Raw genomic sequence first — 23,127 nt, 5'->3', positions numbered from 1 at the left:
TGTATTCATACTGTGTCTTTAACAAAATAAAATAGTCCCAGACATTTCACAAGATTGTTACAGTTCTTTGAAAAAGTGTAGCACAGTGGTTAGCACTGCTGCCTCACAGCTCCAGTGACCCAGGTTCAACTCCAGCCTCGGGTGACTGTGTCTCCCCGTGTCTGCGTGGGTTTTCATCTGGGCGCTCCTGTTTCCTCTCACAGTCCAATGATGTGCAGGCTAGGTAGATTGGCCATGATAAATTGCCCCTTAGTGCCCCAAGATGTGTAGGTTCGGGAAGTAACAGGATATGTGGGGCTCCGGGGATAGGACCTGGGTGCAGAGTCCAGACAAGTTGGCAGGTTTCCCTGAAGGACATGAGTGAATCAATTGAATCCAGCAGTTTTCATGGTCACTTTTTCCTAGTGCCGGCCCCACAAGTGACCAGATTCATTCAGCTCAATTTCACAACCTGTCTTTGTGCTTTTGTGGGTCTCTCTCACTCCCTTTTTTCTGTTTTAAATCAATTTCACAGGGTTCTAGAAGGGGACGATTTGCAGTTGGGAAACTGAAACCAAACATCACATCAGGGAATGATACCATCGGCCAATTTATCGTAACCTGAATATTGTCATCTTTTAAACATGGAAGAAAAAAGCACCGTTCACAGCGGAGAGAAACCATACTCGTGTTCTGTGTGTGGACAAAGATTCAATCGATCATCTGACCTGTCAAAACATAAATGCAGTCATGATGGGGACAAGCTGTGGAAATGTGGGGTCTGTGGGAAGGGATTCAATTACCCATCCCAGCTGGAAACTCATCAGCGTGGTCACACCGGGGAGAGGCCGTTCACCTGCTCGGACTGCGGGAAAGAATTCACGAAGTCATCCACCCTGCTGACACACCAGCGCGCGGACACTGGGCAGAGGCCATTCACCTGCTCTATGTGTGGGATGGGATTCACTCAGTCACCCACGCTGTTAACACACCAGCAAATTCACACTGGGGAGAGACCATTCACCTGCTCTGACTGTGGGCAGGGATTCACTCACCAATCCACCCTGCTGACACACCAGTGAGTTCACACTGGACAGAGACCATTCACTTGCTCTAGGTGTGGGAAGAGATTCACTCAATCATCAGCACTGCTCAGACACCAGCGAGTTCACACTGGGAAGAGGCTGTTCATCTGCAATGATTGTGGGAAGAGATTCACTCAGTCATCCAACCTGCTGACACACCAGCGAGTTCACACCGGGGAGAGACCATTCACGTGTTCTGTGTGTGGGATGGGATTTACTCAGACACCCAACCTGCTGAGACACCAGCGAATTCACAATTAACTCCAGAGATTGGATTGTGTTGTCAATCAGATTGAGAACTGAGCTATGTCCATTAGGGTCTGTTTCTGCTAATGTTAATAAACTTCAGGTCAGTTATAGAAACTAATATTCTGGACAAAAATCAAATATGTTGTCTTTGATTTAAACATGTTGTGTCGAGCCTTTCTAATATCTCTAACACAAGTTAGTTCCTTTTGAAGGACTCTCCCTTTCTCTTGTCTCCTCCATCTTCACCTCCAACAACAAAGTGTGAGGAGCTGATGGAGTTTCCTTGTCACTAAGATTGAAACAATCTGATCAGCTGCCTCAGCTGCTTCCTTCCCTTCCACTCACCCACTGGACCAGACTGTCTGTAAGGCTCCTCCGTGTCCAAGCTCTGAACTCACATCTTTCTCCAGTCTCTCTCCGACTTCCCTTCAAACTCTCTGCTCATTCATCTTGTCCATGAGACCTGCTTTCAACTCCCTTTAACCTTTTCCCACTAAAGCACTGATAACCCAACTTCTCCATGTAATCTGATATTGTTAATGGATCTGTCTCTTCTGGGACTGTCCCCCTCACCTCTAATTCACCCTCATCATCCATCTTAAGAAAAAAACCCTTGACCCCACTATCATCACAAACTACCGTCCCAACTCCAACCTTCCTTTCCTCTCCAAAGTCCTTGGAATTTGTGCCTCCCAAGGATTTATCCATGGCCCCTCCTATTTCCCATCTGCATGCTGCCACTGGGTGACATCATCCATTGGTTTGGAAGAAGATTGTAAAGTGTATCTTTTTGAGAGCGGAGTTTGGAAACACTCATGTGACAATAATTTTAGGGGAAATTTGAGGCGAAATCCACAGTGGATCAATTGAGTTGCATCTGCCACTTAGTTTCAGAGTGGGGGTTGTCTGATCACAGTCAACCTGTGGGTTTAAAGGGACTGTGTGTTTACTGAGAATATTACAGCATAAGACATTTTCTACCTGTGTTATCCTTGAAATCTGTACATTTGTGAAGGTAAGTGTCAGTGAAGGAGTATTTTATTATAGTCAAACTCTTCGTGTTTAATAAATATTTTGTTGTTAAAAGCTAATTGGCAGTCCTGTGACTCAGCTTTTTTTTTTAAATGTAAAAGTTACAGTCTTTTGAACCAGGGTTCCATTCTGGGATCTTCCCGTCCAGTTATATCAACTGGGATCGTAACACTCACCATATTGACTTGGAAATATATCGCTGTTTCTTCGCTGTCACAGGGTCAACATCCTAAAACTCCCTCCCTAACAACAGTGTAGGTGTACACCACAGGGACAGTGTAGGTGTAAACCACAGGGACAGTGTAGGTGTACACCACAGGGACAGTGTAGGTGTACACCACAGGGACAGTGTAGGTGTAAATCACAGGGACAGTGTAGGTGTAAACCACAGGGACAGTGTAGGTGTCCACCACAGGGACAGTGTAGGTGTACACCACAGGGACAGTGTCGGTGTACACCACAGGGACAGTGTAGGTGTACACCACAGGGACAGTGTCGGTGTACACCACAGGGACAGTGTCGGTGTAAACCACAGGGACAGTGCAGGTGTACACCACAGGGACAGTGTAGGTGTACACCACAGGGACAGTGTAGGTGTAAACCACAGGGACAGTGTAGGTGTAAACCACAGGGACAGTGTCGGTGTACACCACAGGGACAGTGTAGGTGTACAGCACAGGGACAGTGTAGGTGTAAACCACAGGGACAGTGTAGGTGTACACCACAGGGACAGTGTAGGTGTAAACCACAGGGACAGTGTAGGTGTACACCACAGGGACAGTGTAGGTGTACACCACAGGGACAGTGTAGGTGTAAACCACAGGGACAGTGTAGGTGTACACCACAGGGACAGTGTAGGTGTAAACCACAGGGACAGTGTAGGTGTACACCACAGGGACAGTGTAGGTGTAAACCACAGGGACAGTGTAGGTGTAAACCACAGGGACAGTGTAGGTGTAAACCACAGGGACAGTGTAGGTGTACACCACAGGGACAGTGTAGGTGTACACCACAGGGACAGTGTAGGTGTACACCACAGGGACAGTGTAGGTGTAAACCACAGGGACAGTGTAGGTGTACACCACAGGGACAGTGTAGGTGTAAACCACAGGGACAGTGTAGGTGTAAACCACAGGGACAGTGTAGGTGTACACCACAGGGACAGTGTAGGTGTACACCACAGGGACAGTGTAGGTGTAAACCACAGGGACAGTGTAGGTGTACACCACAGGGAGAGTGTAGGTGTACACCACAGGGACAGTGTAGGTGTAAACCACAGGGACAGTGTAGGTGTACAGCACAGGGACAGTGTAGGTGTACAGCACAGGGACAGTGTAGGTGTAAACCACAGGGACAGTGTCGGTGTACACCACAGGGACAGTGTAGGTGTACACCACAGGGACAGTGTAGGTGTAAAACACAGGGACAGTGTAGGTGTAAACCACAGGGACAGTGTAGGTGTAAACCACAGGGACAGTGTAGGTGTAAACCACAGGGACAGTGTAGGTGTACACCACAGGGACAGTGTAGGTGTACACCACAGGGACAGTGTAGGTGTAAACCACAGTGACAGTGTAGGTGTAAACCACAGGGACAGTGTAGGTGTAAACCACAGGGACAGTGTAGGTGTACACCACAGGGACAGTGTAGGTGTACAGCACAGGGACAGTGTAGGTGTACAGCACAGGGACAGTGTAGGTGTACACCACAGGGACAGTGTAGGTGTAAACCACAGGGACAGTGTAGGTGTACACCACAGGGACAGTGTAGGTGTACAGCACAGGGACAGTGTAGGTGTACAGCACAGGGACAGTGTAGGTGTACACCACAGGGACAGTGTAGGTGTACACCACAGGGACAGTGTAGGTGTACACCACAGGGACAGTGTAGGTGTACACCACAGGGACCGTGTAGGTGTACACCACAGGGACAGTGTAGGTGTACAGCACAGGGACAGTGTAGGTGTACACCACAGGGACAGTGTAGGTGTACAGCACAGGGACAGTGTAGGTGTAAACCACAGGGACAGTGTAGGTGTACACCACAGGGACAGTGTAGGTGTAAACCACAGGGACAGTGTAGGTGTAAACCACAGGGACAGTGTAGGTGTAAACCACAGGGACAGTGTAGGTGTACAGCACAGGGACAGTGTAGGTGTAAACCACAGGGACAGTGTAGGTGTACAGCACAGGGACAGTGTAGGTGTAAACCACAGGGACAGTGTAGGTGTACACCACAGGGACAGTGTAGGTGTAAACCACAGGGACAGTGTAGGTGTACACCACAGGGACAGTGTAGGTGTAAACCACAGGGACTGCAGTGATTCAGGAGGGCAGCTCACCACCACTTTCTCAAGGCCAATTAGGGATGGGCAATAAATGCTGGTGCAGCCAGTGATGCCCACATTTTCTAACTCAGGACAGGTTGTGGGCTGTAAATGAATAAAAAATCAGGTAAAATCTGTTTTTAGCCGATTGAATTTCATTGACGTCCCTTGTTCTTCTGTCCTGGGCCTCTTACACGGTTCTGTTTGAAGGAATAGAGCCAGCCTGACTCCACTGTGTTACCTGACACTGTAATCAGCCCCCAAGCTGCTACAGACATCTTTCTTTCCTCAAACAAACACATCATTCTCACAGTTTGAGGCCAGTTCTCCTGCACACGTTAACCCAGTTTGCAGACATTGCTAATTCCGGCAAGGCGGCGACTTGACTACATTGACCAGCATGCATTGCATTTTGAACCCACAATGCAGTTCAGTGCAGTTCTTCAGATATTCTTCAGTCTGGGTTCTTCTATCTCCCTCGATGTTCCATGTTATCACCATGAGACAGACTCCACACACAGGGTTACACCACAACCCGTCGACACTGAATATCAAAGAAATAAAGCAAACTGATTAGGGCAGCATGGTGGCACAGTGGTTACCACTGCTGCATCACAGCGCCAGGGACCCGGGTTTGATTCCTGGCTTGGGTTACTGTCTGTGTGGAGTTTGCACATTCTCCCCGTGTCTGCGTGGGTTTCCTCTGGATGCTCTGGTTTCCTCCCACAATCCAAAGGTGTGCGGGCTGCATGGATTGGCCATGCTAAATTACCCCTTAGTATCAGGGGGACTAACTATTGTAAATGCAAGGGGTTATGGGGATAGGGCCTGAGTGGGATTGTGGTCAGTGAAGACTCGATGGGCCAAAAGGCCGCCTCCTGCACTGTAGGATTCTATGATTGCACATTTAGATAATACATTGGTTTTCAATAGGGCCATTGTGTTAAAAGCAGGTTGTTACGCTGAAGCTTTATAAAGTAGTGTTTAAACCACAATGTGAGTATTGTGTTCATATCCAGTCAGCACACTTAAGGAAGGATGGGATGGTCCTTGAGAAGGTGCAGAGGAGACTTACCAGAACTCCAAGGTTAGGTTCGAGAAGCTGGAGTTGTTCTACTTGGAATGAAGGAGGTGGAGGGGAGATCTGATAGAGGTGAACACCATTATGACAGGTTTGATTTGATTTGATTTATTATTGTCACATGTATTAACATACACTGAAAAGTATTGTTTCTTGCACGTTATATAGACAAAGCATACAGTTCATAGGGAAGGAAACGAGAGAGTGTAGAATGTAGTGCTACAATCATAGCTAGTGTGTGGAGAAAGATCAACTTAGTGCAAGGGAAGTCCATTCAAGAGTCTGACAGCAGCAGGAAAGAAGTTGTTCATGACTCGGTTGGTACGTGATCTCAGACTTTTGTATCTTTTTCCCGATGGAAGAAGGTGAAAGAGAGAATGTCTGGTGTGCATGGGGTCCTTAATTATGCTGGCTACTTTGCCGAGGCAGCGGGAAGTGTAGTCAGAGTCAACGGATGGGACCGGTTTGCGTGATGGATTTCATGACCTTTTGTAGTTCCTTGCGGTCTTGGTCAGAGCAGGAGCCATACCAAACTGTGATGCAACCAGAAGAAAAGCTTTCTGTGGTGCATCTGTAACAGTTGGTGAGAGTAGTAGCTGACATGCCAAATTTCCTTAGTCTTCCACGAAAGTAGAGGCATTGGTGGGCTTCCTTAACTAAGTCAATTACTAGGGGGCATAGGTTTAATGTGCGAGGGGCAAAGCTTAAAGGAGATGTATGAGGCAGATTTTTTACACAGAGAGTAGCGGGTGCCTGGAACTCGTTGCCTGGGGAGGTAGTGGAAGCGGATACAGTAGTGACTTCTAAGGGGCGTCTTGACAAGTACATGAATAGGATGAGAATAGAGTGATATGATCCCCGGAAGGGTAGGGGGTTTTAGTTAAGTCGGGCAGCATGGTCGATGCAGGCTTGGAGGGCCAAAGGGCCTGTTCCTGTGCTATAATTTTCTTTGTTCTATAGTGTCGGCATGAGGGGACCAGGACAGGTTGTTGGTGATCTGGACACTTAGAAAATTGAAGCTCTCGACCCTTTCTACTTCGTCTCCATTGATGTAGATAGGGGCACGTTCTCCTCTATGCTTCCTGAAGTTGATGACAATCTCTTTTGTTTTGTTGACATTGAGGGAGAGATTGTCACCACACCAGTTCACCAGATTCTATCTCATTCCTGTACTCTGTCCCGTCATTGTTTGAGACCCGAACCACTATGGTGGTTTCGGCAGCAAACTTGAAAATCAAATTGATGGGGAATTTGGCCACACAGTCATAGGTGTATAAGGAGTATAGAAGGGGGCTGAGAACTCAGCCTTGTGGGTTTAGATCAAGTGAAGAAGGAAATTGGTCAGGATCTACAGAGACTGCTGGAGGCAAGGCTGTTGATAAACGTAACCTTTAATTGCACATTCTTCGAACTATGTACAGTACAAGGCTCAGCACGAGGCTTCACAGAGAACCATCTCAGCACGCTCTTGTCATCTGATCAATCATCACTGTGTAGAATATTTATAAATTTAACATGAACCTTTTACACTGCAGCAAGTCTTTGCTGAGCCCTCCTAACATCCCCTTCTTTGACTCAGTGTCAGTTGTCTGATTTGTCAGTTGATGTTTCTGAGATTCACCTTGGGACACTCTCCTACATTAACGGTCTGATGGAAATGAAAGTTATTTTTAAATCACATTGTAACAGGCTGGGGAAGTCAGGATTAAAATAATATCTAGGTAAATGGAGTTAGGTCACAGATCAGCCCTGACCTCACTGAATGACATAACAGGCTTGAGGGGATAAATGGCCTCCTCCTGTTCCTGGTAAACTTGGACTCAGACACCAGCTGATGAATGGAAAGTGATGGGAGAACTGGGGAGAAGAGACTTCATCAGAAACCAGCACTAGGGCAGAGTTAGAGAGTGGGAGAAGCCTGGGGAGAAACTACACAGGAACTGGAGTAGGTTGTTCAGCCCTTTGAGTCCGCCCTGTCATTCAGTTAGACTCTGGCTGATCAATCAGATTATCATCAAGATTTATTTGGTTCTATTCTGTAGATTAAGCTGCAGCTCAGTTTTATGGGAAATTAACATCAGCAGAAACAAACTCCAACTGTCACAATGTGAACATGTGAATTAGGAGCAGGAGAAGGCCACTCGGCCCCTCGAGCCTGCTCCACTATTCAATAGGATCCTGGCTGATGTGATTGTAGCTTCAACTCCACTTTCCTTCTTACCCCTCACACCCTTTGGCTCTCTTGTCAATCAAGAATCTATTAAATTCAGACTTCAGAATATTCAGTGAGCCAGCCTCCACCACTCTCTGTGGAAGAGAATTCCACACTCTAACAACCCTCTGAGAGAAAAGGTTTCTTCTCCTCATTAAATGGGAGACCTCTTATTTTTAAACTGTGCCTCTAGTTCTCCTCTCTCTACAATCAACATCCACTCTGTCAAGTCCCCTCTGAATTTTATATGTTTCAATCAGATCCTCTCTCATTCTTCTAAACCCCAATAGATACAGGCCGAACATGTCCAACTTTTCCTCGTATGATAATTCCCTCATCCCAGGAATCAGTCAAGTAAACCTTCTCCGAACTACTTCTCACACAAGTCCTCTCTTAAGGAGACCAAAACTGTACACCGTGCTCTAGATGTGGTCTCACCAATACCCTGAACAAATGCAGCAAAACATCCCTGCAATAAATAACAATTCATTTACCTTTCTAATCATTTGCTGTGTCCACACACTAACTTTTCCTGATTACAGTACCAGGACACCCAGATCCCTCTGTACCTCAAAGTTCTGCAATCTCTCTCTCTGTTTAAATAATCAGCTGCTTTTCCATCCTTCCTGCCAAAGTGGACAAGTTCACATTATCCAAAAATCTTGTTCCAGCTGCGAATGTTTTACCCACTCACTGACCCTATCTATATCGCTTTACAGGCTTGTTATGGTCATTCACATCTCACTTTCCGACCTACCCTTTGTGTTATCAACAAATTTTGATCCTGTCATCCACATCATGAAAATAGTTTGTCAATAGTTGAGGGCCCAGCTCTGATCCCTGTGGCACTCCACAGGCTACACTTTGCCATCCCAAAAATGACTTGTTTCTCCCTCCTCTCTGTTTCCGATTAGCTCATCAATCCTCTATCCATGCTAATATAAAGAATCAACGTGGATGGGACGCTAATGTGCCTCATGCTACGAATTCGTATTTAGTGTGGTAAACATTGATGTGGCACCGTGTCAAATGCCTTCTGGAAATCTAAATACACATCCACAGGTTCCACTTTATCCACATTGCTTGTTACTTCCTCAAAGAAATCCAATACATCAATTAACAGGATTTCCCTTGCACAAAACCATGTTGACTCTGCCTGATTGCACGGAGATTATCTGTGTCCCACCCCAGTCTCCTTAATAACAGAATGAACATGATTCAGTCCTGCATGGGATTACTTATTAATTACTTCAATGATAGATAGATAAATAAATAAATAAACATGATTCAGTCCTGCATGGGGTGAGCAGCAACAGCAGAATCCAACCCCTGCAGTGACTTGTGAACTTGCAGGTGTCTCAGTAGATTGGCTGACCGAGCAAATCTCTTCCCACATACGGAGCAGGTGAACGATCTCTCTCCTGTGTGAACCTGCTGGTGTCTCAGCAGGTGGGATGACTGAGTGAACCTTTTCCCACACATGGAGCAGGTGAATGATCTCTCTCCAGTGTGAATTTGCTGGTGTCTCAGCAGGTCCTTAGAGCTTTTAAAGCTTTTCTCACAGTCAGAACACTTAAAAGGTCTCTGATCAGTGTGGACTAGTTGATGTGCAATGAGCTGGGGTGGCTGAGTGAATCGTTTCCCACATGTGGAGCAAGCGAAGGGTTTCTCCCCAGTGTGAATTCGCTCGTGTATCAGAAGGTGGGGGTGAATCAGTGAATCCCTTCCCACACACACAGCAAATGAATGGCTTCTCCCCGGTGTGAACTCGCTGGTGTCTCAGACGGTGGGATGAATGGGTGAATCCCATCTCACACACCGAGCAGGTGAACGGTTTCTCCCCGGTGTGAACTCGCTGGTGTGTCACCAAATCCTGTTTACTTTTAAAGCTCTTCTCACAGTCAGAACACTGAAATGGTCTCTTATCAGAGTGAACTCGCTGGTGTGTTTGCAGCTGGGATAAACGTCCGAATCTCCTCTCACACACGGAGCAGGTGAATGGCTTCTCCCCAGTGTGAGTGCGCTGATGGACTTGTAAATCATTTTTACTTTTAAATCTCTTCTCACAGTCAGAACATTGAAATGGTCTCTGATCAGTGTGAACAAGTTGGTGTGTCAGAAGGTGGGATGACTGAGTGAATCCCTTCCCACACACTGAGCAGGAGAACGGTCTCACCGCCATGTGAGTGAGCTGGTGTCTCAGGAGGTCCTTTGTGCTTTTAAAGCTTTTCTCACAATCAGAACATTGAAACGGTCTCTGATCGGAGTGAACTTGCCGGTGAATCAGGAGGCTTGATAAAGCATGACATCCCCTCCCACATTCGAGGCAGGTGAACGGCCTCTCACCAGTGTGAACACGCCGGTGTGTATAGAGGCTGGATGAGTAAGCAAATCCTTTCCCACACTCAGAGCAGATGAACGGCCTCTCTCCAGTGTGAATGCGACGATGAATATCCAATTCGGACGGGTAATTGAATCCCCTCCCACAGTCCCCACATTTCAATGGTTTCTCTGTGGAGCGGGTGTCCTCATGTGACTCCAGGTTGGATGATGAGTTGATGCCTTGTTTACACAGAATGTGTGTCGGGTCACTAATCACTGAGAATTGTGTGGGTTTTTTCCAGCCTGTTTAACGCTCTTTCCACATTCAGCACAACAAAAACTCTCAGGTGTGTGTGTGTCTTGGCACTTTTTCAGTCACACTGATGTTTGAAATCTTCACCCACAAACAGAACAAACATTTCTTCTTCTGGAGACAAAGGCTGACGATATTCAGTTTCCGATGAATTAAATCACTGAAACAGAGCTTGATTTGAAGTTTGTTTTGAGTTTCACATCTGTAAATCCAGCTTCAGAATACTCTGTAAAAACAGTTTACAAAAGTCATCACTGTCAGTGCAGGATAGAAATTCTGAACAGACAATTCATAGTTTCTCTGGAACATATTTTCCTCTCTTGTTCCCCCAAATCTGTAAATCCCCGTCCCACACACTCTCCCTCCTCCCCTGGGCTGAAATCCAAACCCATCTCAACATCGCCACCATTTCTTCCCTCCACTCCCAGTTTTCTCCCTCCCTCTCCTCTGTCTGGGTTCAGTTATTGATGTGGAAATCTCACTAACTGTCCCGGCCGGAGACAATACACATCTCTTTAACCTGTGCTTAACCCTCTCTCCACTCACATTGTCTGTACCTTTAAGACTTGATTACCTTGATAGGGGCGGCACGGTAGCACAGTGGTTAGCACTGCTGCTTCACAGCTCCAGGGTCCTGGGTTCGATTCCCGGCTCGGGTCACTGTCTGTGTGGAGTTTGCACATTCTCCTCGTGTCTGCGTGGGTTTCCTCCGGGTGCTCCGGTTTCCTCCCACAGTCCAAAGATGTGCGGGTTAGGTTGATTGGCCAGGTTAAAAATTGTCCCTTAGAGTCCTGGGATGCATAGGTTAGAGGGATTAGCGGGTAAAATATGTGGGGGGAGGGCCTGGGTGGGATTGTGGTCGGTGCAGACTCGATGGGCCGAATGGCCTCCTTCTGCACTGTAGGGTTTCTAATCTTCTAAAAAGAAAACCTGTAAAGACTCGCATTCCAACCATTATCTTGTAAATTGAGTTTGTGTCAATATATATGCCCCGTTTATGAACACAAGTCCTACTCACCTGACGAAGGAGCAGCGCTCCGAAAGCGAGTGGCTTTTGCGACCAAATAAACCTGCTGGACTTTAACCTGGTGTTGTTAAAACTCTTACTGGGTTCAGTTCTCCAGCTGCTGTTTGCAGACTGACAATAAAACCAATGGGTCTTATTGGGGGTGTTGGGGCCTCTAGCGGGTGTTTGTGAATCCTCCCCGCCCACCTCCCAGGGTTTCCTTCCTTCCCAGAGATCAGAGTCCTCATTGATTTGAGGCCAAAGTGTAACCTCTTATTTATTGTCCCCCTCCCCCATCCTCTGATGTGAACCATCCTCCAGTGGCTGAGCCAGGATGGGGCCGTTAACCTGGGCCTGTTCCCGGGAGGGAGGGAGGGAGAAGCCCCGCAGCTGCAAACCAGGGAGCTGACAATGATTCTGAAGGGTTTGCGGATCCACAAAGTGTTTCCAAATCCTCCCAGCCACCGCCTAACGCTGACTCCGCTTCTCCGGGACAAACAAGCGCCAAGGCCAGCAATGACACTGCGCATGCTCCACATCACAATGCCCGGGGACTGATTGACGGCAGCTCCGGACCAATAGGAAGAGGGGGCCGGACTGGAGGACCGAGCGGGAGCGGCTGGTCCTCCAACCAATCGGAGTGAATGAGAGGCGGGGCCTGTAGCATGCGCAGTGCGGGTAATGACGACGGATGGACGGTTTTAACTCGGTAGCGAGATCAATACGAGGTAGAGGGCGGCGTGCGAGGAATGATAAATGTGGCGGGTGGGTGGAGAGGCTTTGTAAACATGTTGTTCAACCCCAAACCCCGGAAATGAACTTCCCGGTTCCCCCCCTTTGTACCAAATGGAGCGGCAGCTTGTAGTGTTAGACCCGGGCTGACTGCCGCCATTGAGGCTGCATGTGGGAGGCCGGCAGGGATTGTGATTGGAGGGTGAAGCCCTGACGTCACAATGGAATGGGTGAGGGTGTGACATCACAATGGAATGGGTGAGAGTGTGACGTCACAATGGAATGGGTGAGAGTGTGACGTCACAATGGAATGGGTGAGGGTGTGACGTCACAATGGAATGGGTGAGGGTGTGACGTCACAATGGAATGGGTGAGACTGTGACGTCGCAATGGAATGGGTGAGGGTGTGAGGTCACAATGGAATGGGTGAGAGTGATGTTACAATGGAATGGGTGAGAGTGTGACATCACAATGGAATTGGTCGGAGTGTGACATCACAATGGAATGGGTGAGGGTTCCAGATGAGCTGACACAGGGCTGGAGTTGGGCGATGGCACTGACATGTGGCCCGGTGGCACAGTGGTTAGTGCAGCTGCCTAACAGCGCCAGGGATCCGGGTTCAATTCCAGCCTCGGATCGCTGTCTGTGCAGAGTTTCTACATTCTCCCCGTGTCTGTGTGGGTTTCCTCCGGGTGTTCCGGTTTCCTTCCACAGTCCAAAGATGTGCCGGTTAGACGGATTGGCCATGATAAATTGTCACTTGGTATCAGGGGGATTAACAGGTAAATATGTGGATAGGGCCTGGATGGGATTGTTGTCGGTGCAGGCTCGATGGGCTGAATGGCCTCCTTCTACACTGTATTTTATTATTCATTATTATTAATTAATTGCTATTCTGATTTCCAGCTGTTTTTGAGTTTTAACTGTATCCTCTATTGTGAACACCAAAGCAAAATACTTGTTCAATTCATCTCCCAGCTCCTTATTTTTCATTATCAATTCCTGGACTCACTTTCTATTAGACAGTTAAGAAATGAGGTGGAGCAAGTGACTGAAGTGTCAGTCAGGGAGCACTATTGGGAGCACCAATAGTTTCAAAATAGTTCTGGAAAAAGATAGGACAGGTCCACAGGTCAAGGCCCTAAACTGGAGCAGGGCCACTTTTGTGGGCAATGGGCAGGATCTAGCAGATGTCGATTAGGTGAATTTGTTTGAAGGGAAAGGAATGACTGGCAATTGGGAGGTTTTAAAAGTGTGATATCAAGAGTCCAGGGGCAGTATATTCCTGTTAAGATGCAGGGAAAGAATGGTAAATTTAGGGATCTCTGGCAGACAAGGGACATTGAGGCTCTGGTCAGGTAAAAGAAGGAAGCATACATTGGGTTTAGGCAATCGGGGACAAGTGAATCACTCTGATTATAAAAAGTGTAAGAAAATACTGAAGAGGGAAATCAGGGGGACAAAAAGAGGTTATGATATGGATCTGGCAGGTAAGATTAAAGAAAATTCCAAGAGGTTCTATCACTATATTAAGAGTAAAAGGGTGGCTAGAGAGCGAATAGATCCCCTTAAAAATCAGTATGGCCATCTGTGTGTGGAGCCACAGGAGATGGGTGAGATTTTTAATGAATACTTCTCCTCTGTGTTTACTGCGGAGAGCACCATGGGTGCGAAAGAAATAAGGGAAACAAGTGGTGATGTCTTGGGCACACGCATGTTACTTGGGAGGAGGTATCTGCAGCCTTATAAAAGCAAATTACTGCGGATGCTGGAATCTGAAACCAAGAGAGAAAATGCTGGAAAATCTCAGCAGGTCTGGCAGCATCTGTAAGGAGAGAAAAGAGCTGATGTTTCTTGTCTGGATGACCCTTTGTCAAAGCTCTGAAACATCAGTTCTTTTCTCTCCATACAGATGCTGCCAGACCTGCTGAGAATGGGGAGAGAGTGTGTGGGATGGAGATTTACAGCTTTTGGGGAATGAGAGAGGAAAGAATGTTCCATAGAAATTGTCTGTTCTGAATTTCTATCCTGTACTGACACTGATGACTTTTGGAAACACATTTTACAGGATATTGAAAGAGGAATCACAGGCCGAAATCTCAAACGTCACGTCTCGATCAGACAGAGTCATATTCCTTGGGACCTCAAGATCATAGGACTTTGAATCCAGAAGGAGAAATGATTGTCCAGACTGTCAATTTGAAAATATTTGAAATGTCAGTGTGAGTGAAAAAGCACCAACACACTGCCACACTCGGGTGAGTGTGTTCCAATGCACTGACTAAAGAGCTTTAACGAGTTACACAGTCTGAATAAATATCACACCATTCACAGCGGGGAGAGACTGTAATCTTGTTCTGTGTGTGGACGAAGTTTCAACTAATTGTCCACCCAAGAGAGAGGTAAGGACACCTGCACCATGGAGAAACCATGGAAATGTGTGGACTGTAGGAAGAGCTACAGATACCCGGTTGTGAACGTGCCCTAGTCATTCTACAGGAGCCTATTGTGCAGGCGCAGTGCTGTATCTGGAGCATCCGCAGTGTCACTTTGCTCGGAGTCCTGTGAATGGGGGAGACGCTTTTTTCAGCGGGTGAGTTGGTGGGGCTGCGGGAGAAATGTAGCCGGGAGTCGGGGTAGGGAGGGAGCTCTGGCTTCACAAACACCCGCTGTCGGCCGCACGGCCCGAATAGACCCTGCAGGTCTATTCTCTCAGAGGATTTCTCTTCCACAGTGACCAGTGGAAGCTGAGGATCATTGAATATATTCCAGTTCGACAGATCTTTGACTGACAATGGTGTCAAGAGTTATGGGGAACAGACAAGAAGATGGAGCAAAAGCTAAGATGTGGGGGGATTTCTTCACTCAAGATGTGGTAAAGCTTTGGAATTCTCAACCCCTGAGGACAGTGAAGCCTCAGTCATCAACTATTTTCAAGAGAGAGATTGATTGGTTTCCAGATATTGAGGATATCAAGGGATATGGGTTTAGTGTGGGGAGAATGATGCTGAGGTAGATGAACGAATTATCTCATTGAATAGTTTAAAAGGCTCGATGGGCCAAATGGCCGACTGCAGCTCCTATTTGTTATGGTCCCTGTGTCCAGGACAGGAAGCAGTGTGCATGGATCTGTCAATCAGCCTCAATCAGCACCTTCAGGAGAATTGGGAGGGTGAATATTAGATACAGCAGAGTGAGAATGGAGGGAGAGTGTGTGGGATGGAGATTTACAGCTTTTTGGGACTGAAATAGGAAAGAATGTTCCATAGAAACTAGAACCATAGAACCATAGAAAATTACAGCTCAGAAACAGGCCTTTTGGCCCTTCTTGTCTGTGCCGAACCATTTTATGCCTAGTCCCACTGATCTGCACTTGGACCATATCCCTCCACACCCCTCTCATCCATGAACCCGTCCAAGTTTTTCTTAAATGTTAAAAGCATTTAACTATTTTATCTGGCAGCTCATTCCACACTCCCACCACTCTCTGCGTGAAGAAGCCCCCCCTAATATTCCCTTTAAACTTTTCTCCTTTCACCCTTAACCCATGCCCTCTGGTTTTTTTCTCCCCGAGCCTCAGCGGAAAAAGCCTGCTTGCATTCACTCTATCTATACCCATCAAAATCTTATACACCTCTATCAAATCTCCCCTCAATCTTCTACGCTCCAGGGAATAAAGTCGCAACCTATTCAATCTCTCTCTGCAACTCAGCTTCTCAAGTCCCAGCAACATTCTTGTGAACCTTCTCTGCACTCTTTCAACCTTATTAACATCCTTCCTGTAACTAGGTGAGCAAAACTGTACACAATACTCCAGATTCGGCCTCACCAATGCCTTATATAACCTTACCATAACGCTCCAACTTTTATACTCGATACTCCGATTTATGAAGGCCAATGTACCAAAGACACTCTTTACGACCCTATCCACCTGTGACATCACTTTTAGGGAATTCTGTACCTGTATTCCCAGATCCCTCTGTTCAACTGCACTCTTCAGAGTCCTACCATTTACCCTGTACGTTCTTCTTTGGTTTGTCCTTCCAAAGTGCAATATCTCACACTTGTCTGCATTAAATTCCATTTGCCATTTTTCAGCCCATTTTTCAAGTTGGTCCAAATCCCTCTGCAAGCTTTGAAAACCTTCCTCACTGTCCACTACACCTCCAATCTTTGTATCATCAGCAAACTTGCTGATCCAATTTACCACATTATCATCCAGATCATTGATATAGATGACAAACAACAATGGACCCAACACCGATCCCTGCGGCACACCACTAGTCACAGGCCTCCACTCAGAGAAGCAATCCTAGAACTGTCTGTTCTGAATTTCTATCCTGTACTGACACTAATGACTTTTGTAAACCCATTTTACAGGATATTGAAAGAGGAATCACAGGCCGAAATCTCAAACGTCACGTCTAGATCTGACAGAGTCATATTCCTTGGGAGCTGAATATCATCGGACTTTGAATCCAGAAGCAGAAATGATTTGAAAAGATTTCAAACATCAGTATGACTGGAAAAGTACCAACACTCTGCCACACTCGAGTGAGAGTCTACCAGTGCACGGACTAAAGAGTTTCAACCAGTTCCACAGCCTGAATAAATATCACATCATTCACAGCGGGGAGAGACTGTACCTGTGTTGTGAGCGTGGACGAGGCTTCAACTGATTGTCCACCCAAGAAAGAGGCAAGGACACCTGCACCATGGAGAAACCATGGGAATGTGGGGACTGTGGGAAGAGATACAGTTACCCATCAGAGCTGGAAGCTCATCGGCGCAGCCACACTGGGGAGAGGCCATTCATCTGCTCGCAGTGTGAGAAGGGATTCATTCAGTCATCCAGCCTGCAGAGGGACCAGCAAATTCACACTGGAGAGAGACTGTTCATCTGCTCTCAGTGTGGAAAGGGATTCACTCGGTCATCCCACCTGCAGACACACCAGCGAGTTCACACTGGAGAGAGACCGTTCACCTGCTCTCAGTGTGGGAAGGGATTCACTCAGTTATCCAGCCTGCAGACACACCAGCGAGTTCACACTGGGGAGAAGCCATTCACCTGCTCTCAGTGTGGGGAGGGATTCACTTGTTCATCTAACCTGCAGGTGCACCAGCGAGTTCACACTGGGGAGAGGCCATTCACCTGCTCTCAGTGTGAGAAGGGATTCATTTGTTTATCCCGCCTGCGGAGGCACCAGCGAGTTCACACTGGGGAGAAACCATTCACCTGCTCTCAGTGTGGGAAGGGATTCACTGACTCATCCAGCCTGCGGATACACCAGCGAGTTCACACTGGGGAGAGGCCGTTCACCTGCTCTCAGTGTGGGAAGGGATTCAGAGTTTCATCCCAGCTGCTGAGACACCAACAATTTCACGAGTGATTCCAGAGGTTTGATTCTGCTGTTATTGTTTCTGCTCTCAATTACATCCAGGACTGCATTTTGTTCATTCTCACAGTTGGTCAATGGGGAGGGTCGGGGGGTTTCTTTCTGCTGGACTGGCCGGTCTCATGACTTTGCCTCCAGTGGGCTGATTCTCTTTGAGTCTTGTTGCGAATACTTGGTTTCAGATTTCACAAGGATCACAGAGTGACAGGATGTTAGGAGGTTATAGAGGTTTAGAACATGGAAACAGGCCCTTTGGCCCAACTTGTCCATGCAGCTCAGTTTTTACCACTCAGCTAGTTCCAAAAGGGGCGGCACGGTGGCACAGTGGTTAGCACTGCTGCTTCACAGCTCCAGGGACCTGGGTTCGATTCCTGGCTTGGGTCACTGTCTGTGTGGAGATTGCACATTCCCCTCGTGTCTGCGTGGGTTTCCTCCGGGTGCTCCGGTTTCCTCCCACAGTCCAAAGATGTGCGGGTTAGGTTGATTGGCCATGCTAAAAATTGCCCTTAGTGTCCTGAGATGCGTCGGTTAGAGGGATTAGTGGGTAAATATGTTGGGATATGGGGGTAGGGCCTGGGTGGGATTGTGGTCGGTGCAGACTCGATGTGCCGAATGGCCTCTTTCTGTACTGTAGGTTTTCTATGTTTCGAGGTTAATTGCCCGTATTTTGCCCATATTCCTCTGTACCCATCTTACCCATGTAACTGTCTAAATGCTTTTGAAAAGACAGTATTGTACCCGCCTCTACTACTGCCTCTGGCAACTCGTTCCAGACACTCACCACGACCTGAGTGAAAAACTGCCCCTCTGGACCCTTTTGTATCTCTCTCCTCTCACCTTAAACCTAAAACTAAGAACAAGAAACGTATCGACAAAATGATTAGAGAACAGAGCCAATGTTTCGAGTCTGGATGACACTTCATCTGAGCTGTTACGAAGAGTCATCCAGTATCAAAACATTAGCTATATTCTCTCTCCACAGATGCTGTCAGACCCGCTGAGATATTCCAGCATTTTCTGTTTTTGTTTCAGATTCCAGCATCCGCAGTATTTTACTTTTATGATAAAATGATTAGTTCTGATTGGAATCCCCACGACCCTCCCACAAAACAGGGGGAGTGGTGGCAAAGGGAGAAAAAGGATAAGGATGATAAAGTCTGGGTTCTGATTCTCCGAGCCCATGTAGTTTTAACAAAACGAGTGAACCAGTTTATAAAGAACAGCAGTTACCCATCCCTAACAAATACTGATCAAATTAAAATAATTAGGTTGAGGAAGAGAACAAAAGAATTAATAGATGAAGTTTAAAATCAACTTTGTTTTGTTGTTAGAGAAGTTTTTAAAAATTATGTAAAGTGATGTAACTGTGTACCAAGTGTTTTCTGTTCACTCCCCCCCCCCCCCCCCCCCCGCCTTAGGTCCTGTAGAAAAGTTAACCCTTTCAGCAGACAGTTGATTTCATCATAGAGGTTTACAGCATGGAAACAGGCCCTTTGGTCCAACTTGTCCATGCCGCCCCTTTTTTAACCCCTAAGTTAGTCCCAATTGCCCGCGTTTGGCCCATATCCCTCTATACCCATCTTACCCATGTAATGGTCCAAACACTTTTTAAGATTGAACCCACCTCTACTATTACTGCTAGCACAAGGGGACATTGCTTTAAATTGAGGGGTGAGAGTTCTTTACTCGAGAGTAGTAAGGGCGTGGAATGCCCTGCCTGCAGCAGTCGTGGACTCGTCAACAATAAGAGCATTCAAATGGTTATTGGATAAACATATGGATGATATTGGAATAGTGTAGATTAGAGGGGCTTTAGATTGGTTCCACTGGTCGGCGCAACATCGAGGGCTGAAGGGCCTGTACTGCGCTGTTATGTTCTATGTTCTATTACCTCTGGCAGCTTTTTCCAGACACTCATCACCCTCCGTTTGAAAGAAATGCCTCACTGGACCTTTTGTATCTCTCCCCTCTCTTAAACCTATGCTGTCTAGTTTTAGACTCCCCTACCTTTGGGAAAAGATGTTGACTATCTAGCTGATCTATGCTCCTCATTATTTCATAGACCTCTATAAGGTCATCCCAAAGCCTCCTACACTCCAGGGAAAAACGTCTCAGTCTATCCAGCCTCTCCTTATAACTCAAACAATCAAGTCCTGGTAGCATCCTTGTAACTCTTTTCTGCACTCTTTCTAGTTTAATAATATCCTTTCTATAATAGGGTGACCAGAACTGTACACAGTATTCCACATGTGGCCTTACCAATGTCTTGTACAACTTCAACAAGACGTTCCAACTCCTGTATTCAATGTTCTGAACAATGAAACCAAGCATGCTGAATGCCTTCTTCACCACTCTGTCCACCTGTGACTCCACTTTCAAGGAGTTATGAACCTGTACCCCGAGATCTCTTTTTAACTCTCCCAAACGTCCAACCATCAACTGAGTAAGTCCTGCCCTGGTTCAATCTACCAAAATGCATCACCTCACCTTTATCTAAATTAAACTCCATCTGCCATTTGTCAGCCTATTGGCCCAATTAATCAAGATCCTGTTGCAATCCTAGATAACCTTCTTCACTGTCCACTATGCCACCAATCTTGGTGCCATCTGAAAACTTACGATCCATGCCTCCTACATTGTCATCCAAATCATTCTTATAAATGTCAAATAACAGTGGACCCAGCAGCGATCCCTGAGGCACCCCGCTGGTCACAGGCCTCCAGTTTGAGAAAAACCTTCGACAACCAGCCTCTGTCTTCTGTCATCAAGCCAATTTTGTATCCATTTGGCTACCTCACCTGGATCCCGTGAGATCTAACCTTGTGCAACAACCTACCATGTGGTACCTTGTCAAAGGTCTTGCTAAAGTCCATGTAGACAACATCAACTGCACTGCCCTCATCTACCTTCTTGGTTAACCCTTCAAAAAACTCAACCAAATTTATGAGACATGATTTTCTACTCACAAATCCATGCTGACTGTCCCTAATCAGTCCTTGTGTCTCTAAATGCCTGTAGATCCTGTCTCTCAAAGTACCTTCTGACAACTTACCCACTCCAGATGTGAGGCTCACCGGCCTGCAGTTCCCAGGCTTTTCCCTGCAGCCCTTTTAAAACAAAGGCAGAACATTTGCCACCGTCCAATCTTCAGGCACCTCACCTGTGACTATCGATGATTCAAATATCTCTGCTAGAGGACTCGCAATTTCCCCCCTAGCCTCCCACAGTGTCCTGGGATACACTTCATCAGGTCCCAGGGATTTATCTACCTTGATGTGCTTTAAGACTTCCAGCACCTCCTTCTCTGTTGTGAGTACATTCCTCAAGACATCACTATTCATTTCCCCAAGTTCCTTAACATCCATGCTTTTCTCAACAGTGAATACTGATGAGAAATATTCATTTAGGATCTCACCCACCTCTTGTGGACCCACACATAGATGACCTTGTTGATCCTTGAGAGGTCCTACTCTCTCCCTAGTTACTCTTTTGCCCTTTATGTATTTATAGAACCTCTTTGGATTCTCCTTTGCCTTCTCTGCCAAAATAATCTCGTGCCCTCTTTTTGCTCTCCTGATTTCTCTCTTAACTCTACTCCTACACCCTCTATACTCTTCAAGGGATACACTTGATCCCAGCTGTCTATTCATGTCATGTCCTTCTTCTTGACCAGGGCCTCAATATCCCAAGTCATTCAAGGTTCCCTACTTCTCCCAGCCTTGCCCTTCACTCTCAGAGGAATGTGCTTACCCTGAACCCTGGTTAAAACACTTTTGAAAGCCTCCCACTTACCAGACGTCCCTTTGCCTTCCCACAGACTCCCCCAGTTAACTGTCGAAAGTTCCTGCCTGATACCATCAACATTGGCCTTGCCCTAATTTAGAATTTTAACTTTTGGACCTGACCAATCATTTTCCATAGCTATCTTAAAACTAATGGAATTATGGTCACTGGTCCCAAAGTGATCTCTCACTAACACTTCTGCCACCTGCCCTTCCTTATTTCCCAAGAGGAGGTCAAGTTTTGCCCCCTCTCTAGTTGGGCCATCCACATACTGAATGAGAAATTCCTCCTGAATACACTCAACAAATTTCTCTCCATCCAACCCTCTAATACTGTGGCTGTCCCAGTCAATGTTGGAAAGTTAAAATCTCCGACTATTACCACCCTATTTTTCTTGGAGCTATCTGTAATCTCCTTACATATTTGCTCCTCAATTTCCCGCTGACTATTTGGGGGCCTATAGTACAACCCTATCAAAGTGATTTCCCCCTTCTTATATCGACTCAGTGGGCGAACCCTCGGATATATCCCCTCTCAGTACTGCCGTGATGTTTTCCTGAATCAAAAGTGCAACTCCCCCTCTTTTCTTTTCTCCTGTTCTCTCTTTCCTATGGCATCGTGTTTTTAAATCGCCTGGAAACTCGTGTCTATTTTAGTTTCTAATTGTGGATTTATTGGAATCAATTAAATGTGGAAATTTTAAGCGTAGCCTGGAGGAACTTGGAATAACTATGAGAATTCTATTGTGTTGTCACCTCAACCCAAGATAAAGAACAAAGATTTTGCAAATGGTAACGTTTGGGATTTTAAATCAACAAAGACTAGATGTTGCCTGTAAAGTCAGACTTTGGAAGTTGGCTTCAAAAGGGTTAAGTTACGATGAAGGAGAATGAAGGATCTTGTATCTTATTTTAATCAAGGAGTTGTGAGCTTGTAGTGCTCTGTCACTTTAAGAAGCTATAGCTCTGAGAGAGAATGCTGAGGATTCATTGTTTGAAAGTTATGAGCTGTGAGAATCTGTGTGTTTCATTTGTTTTCTGTGGATGTTTGTAGAAGTGTTTTATTATTGTTTTGGGCTACATTAGTTAAGTTTTATCTTTCTGGGGAATTAACCTTATCTTGAGTCTTTGATTAAAGGCATTTTGGAAGTTTAGAAACAGAATCACAAGGACGCTTAAGGAATTAATTTTGGTTATTGTTGTTCTAAAGCACATGCTAAGTTTCTCTGTTTGTGTATGGATGATATTTATGGGTTGAATGCTTCAGGCTTTGAGTTTTTCTTTCTGTGATTTAAATCAAACATTTAAAAAAGGAAGTGTAATTAATAAAATGTTTTTTTCCAAAAGTTATGAACTTGGAGCCATATTTACTGGACAGAGACATCTTTCCAGGATATTTTACTAAACATGCAGGAATGAGAGTTTTAATTTGTAATGGTTATTTAAAATTTGGTACATATGAAACGATTCTGACCAATCCTGTCATAGAAATCATAGAAACCCTGCAGTGCAGAAGGAGGCCATTCGGCCCATCGAGTCTGCACCGACCACAATCCCACCCAGGCCCTACCCCCACATATTTACCCGCTAATCCCTCTAACCTACACATCTC

General features: G+C 46.2%; 1 pseudogene; it reads left to right on the top strand.

Annotated features, from left to right (window-relative positions):
• The first annotated feature begins 623 nt into the window (after positions 1-623).
• Positions 624-22,805, top strand: LOC144484036 (uncharacterized; annotated as a pseudogene).
• Positions 22,806-23,127: the final 322 nt, after the last annotated feature.

Source organism: Mustelus asterias, unplaced genomic scaffold (genome assembly GCF_964213995.1).
Source record: "Mustelus asterias unplaced genomic scaffold, sMusAst1.hap1.1 HAP1_SCAFFOLD_87, whole genome shotgun sequence".
NCBI classification, from domain to species: Eukaryota; Metazoa; Chordata; class Chondrichthyes; order Carcharhiniformes; family Triakidae; genus Mustelus; species Mustelus asterias.
This window is presented reverse-complemented; position numbering and strand designations above follow the sequence as displayed.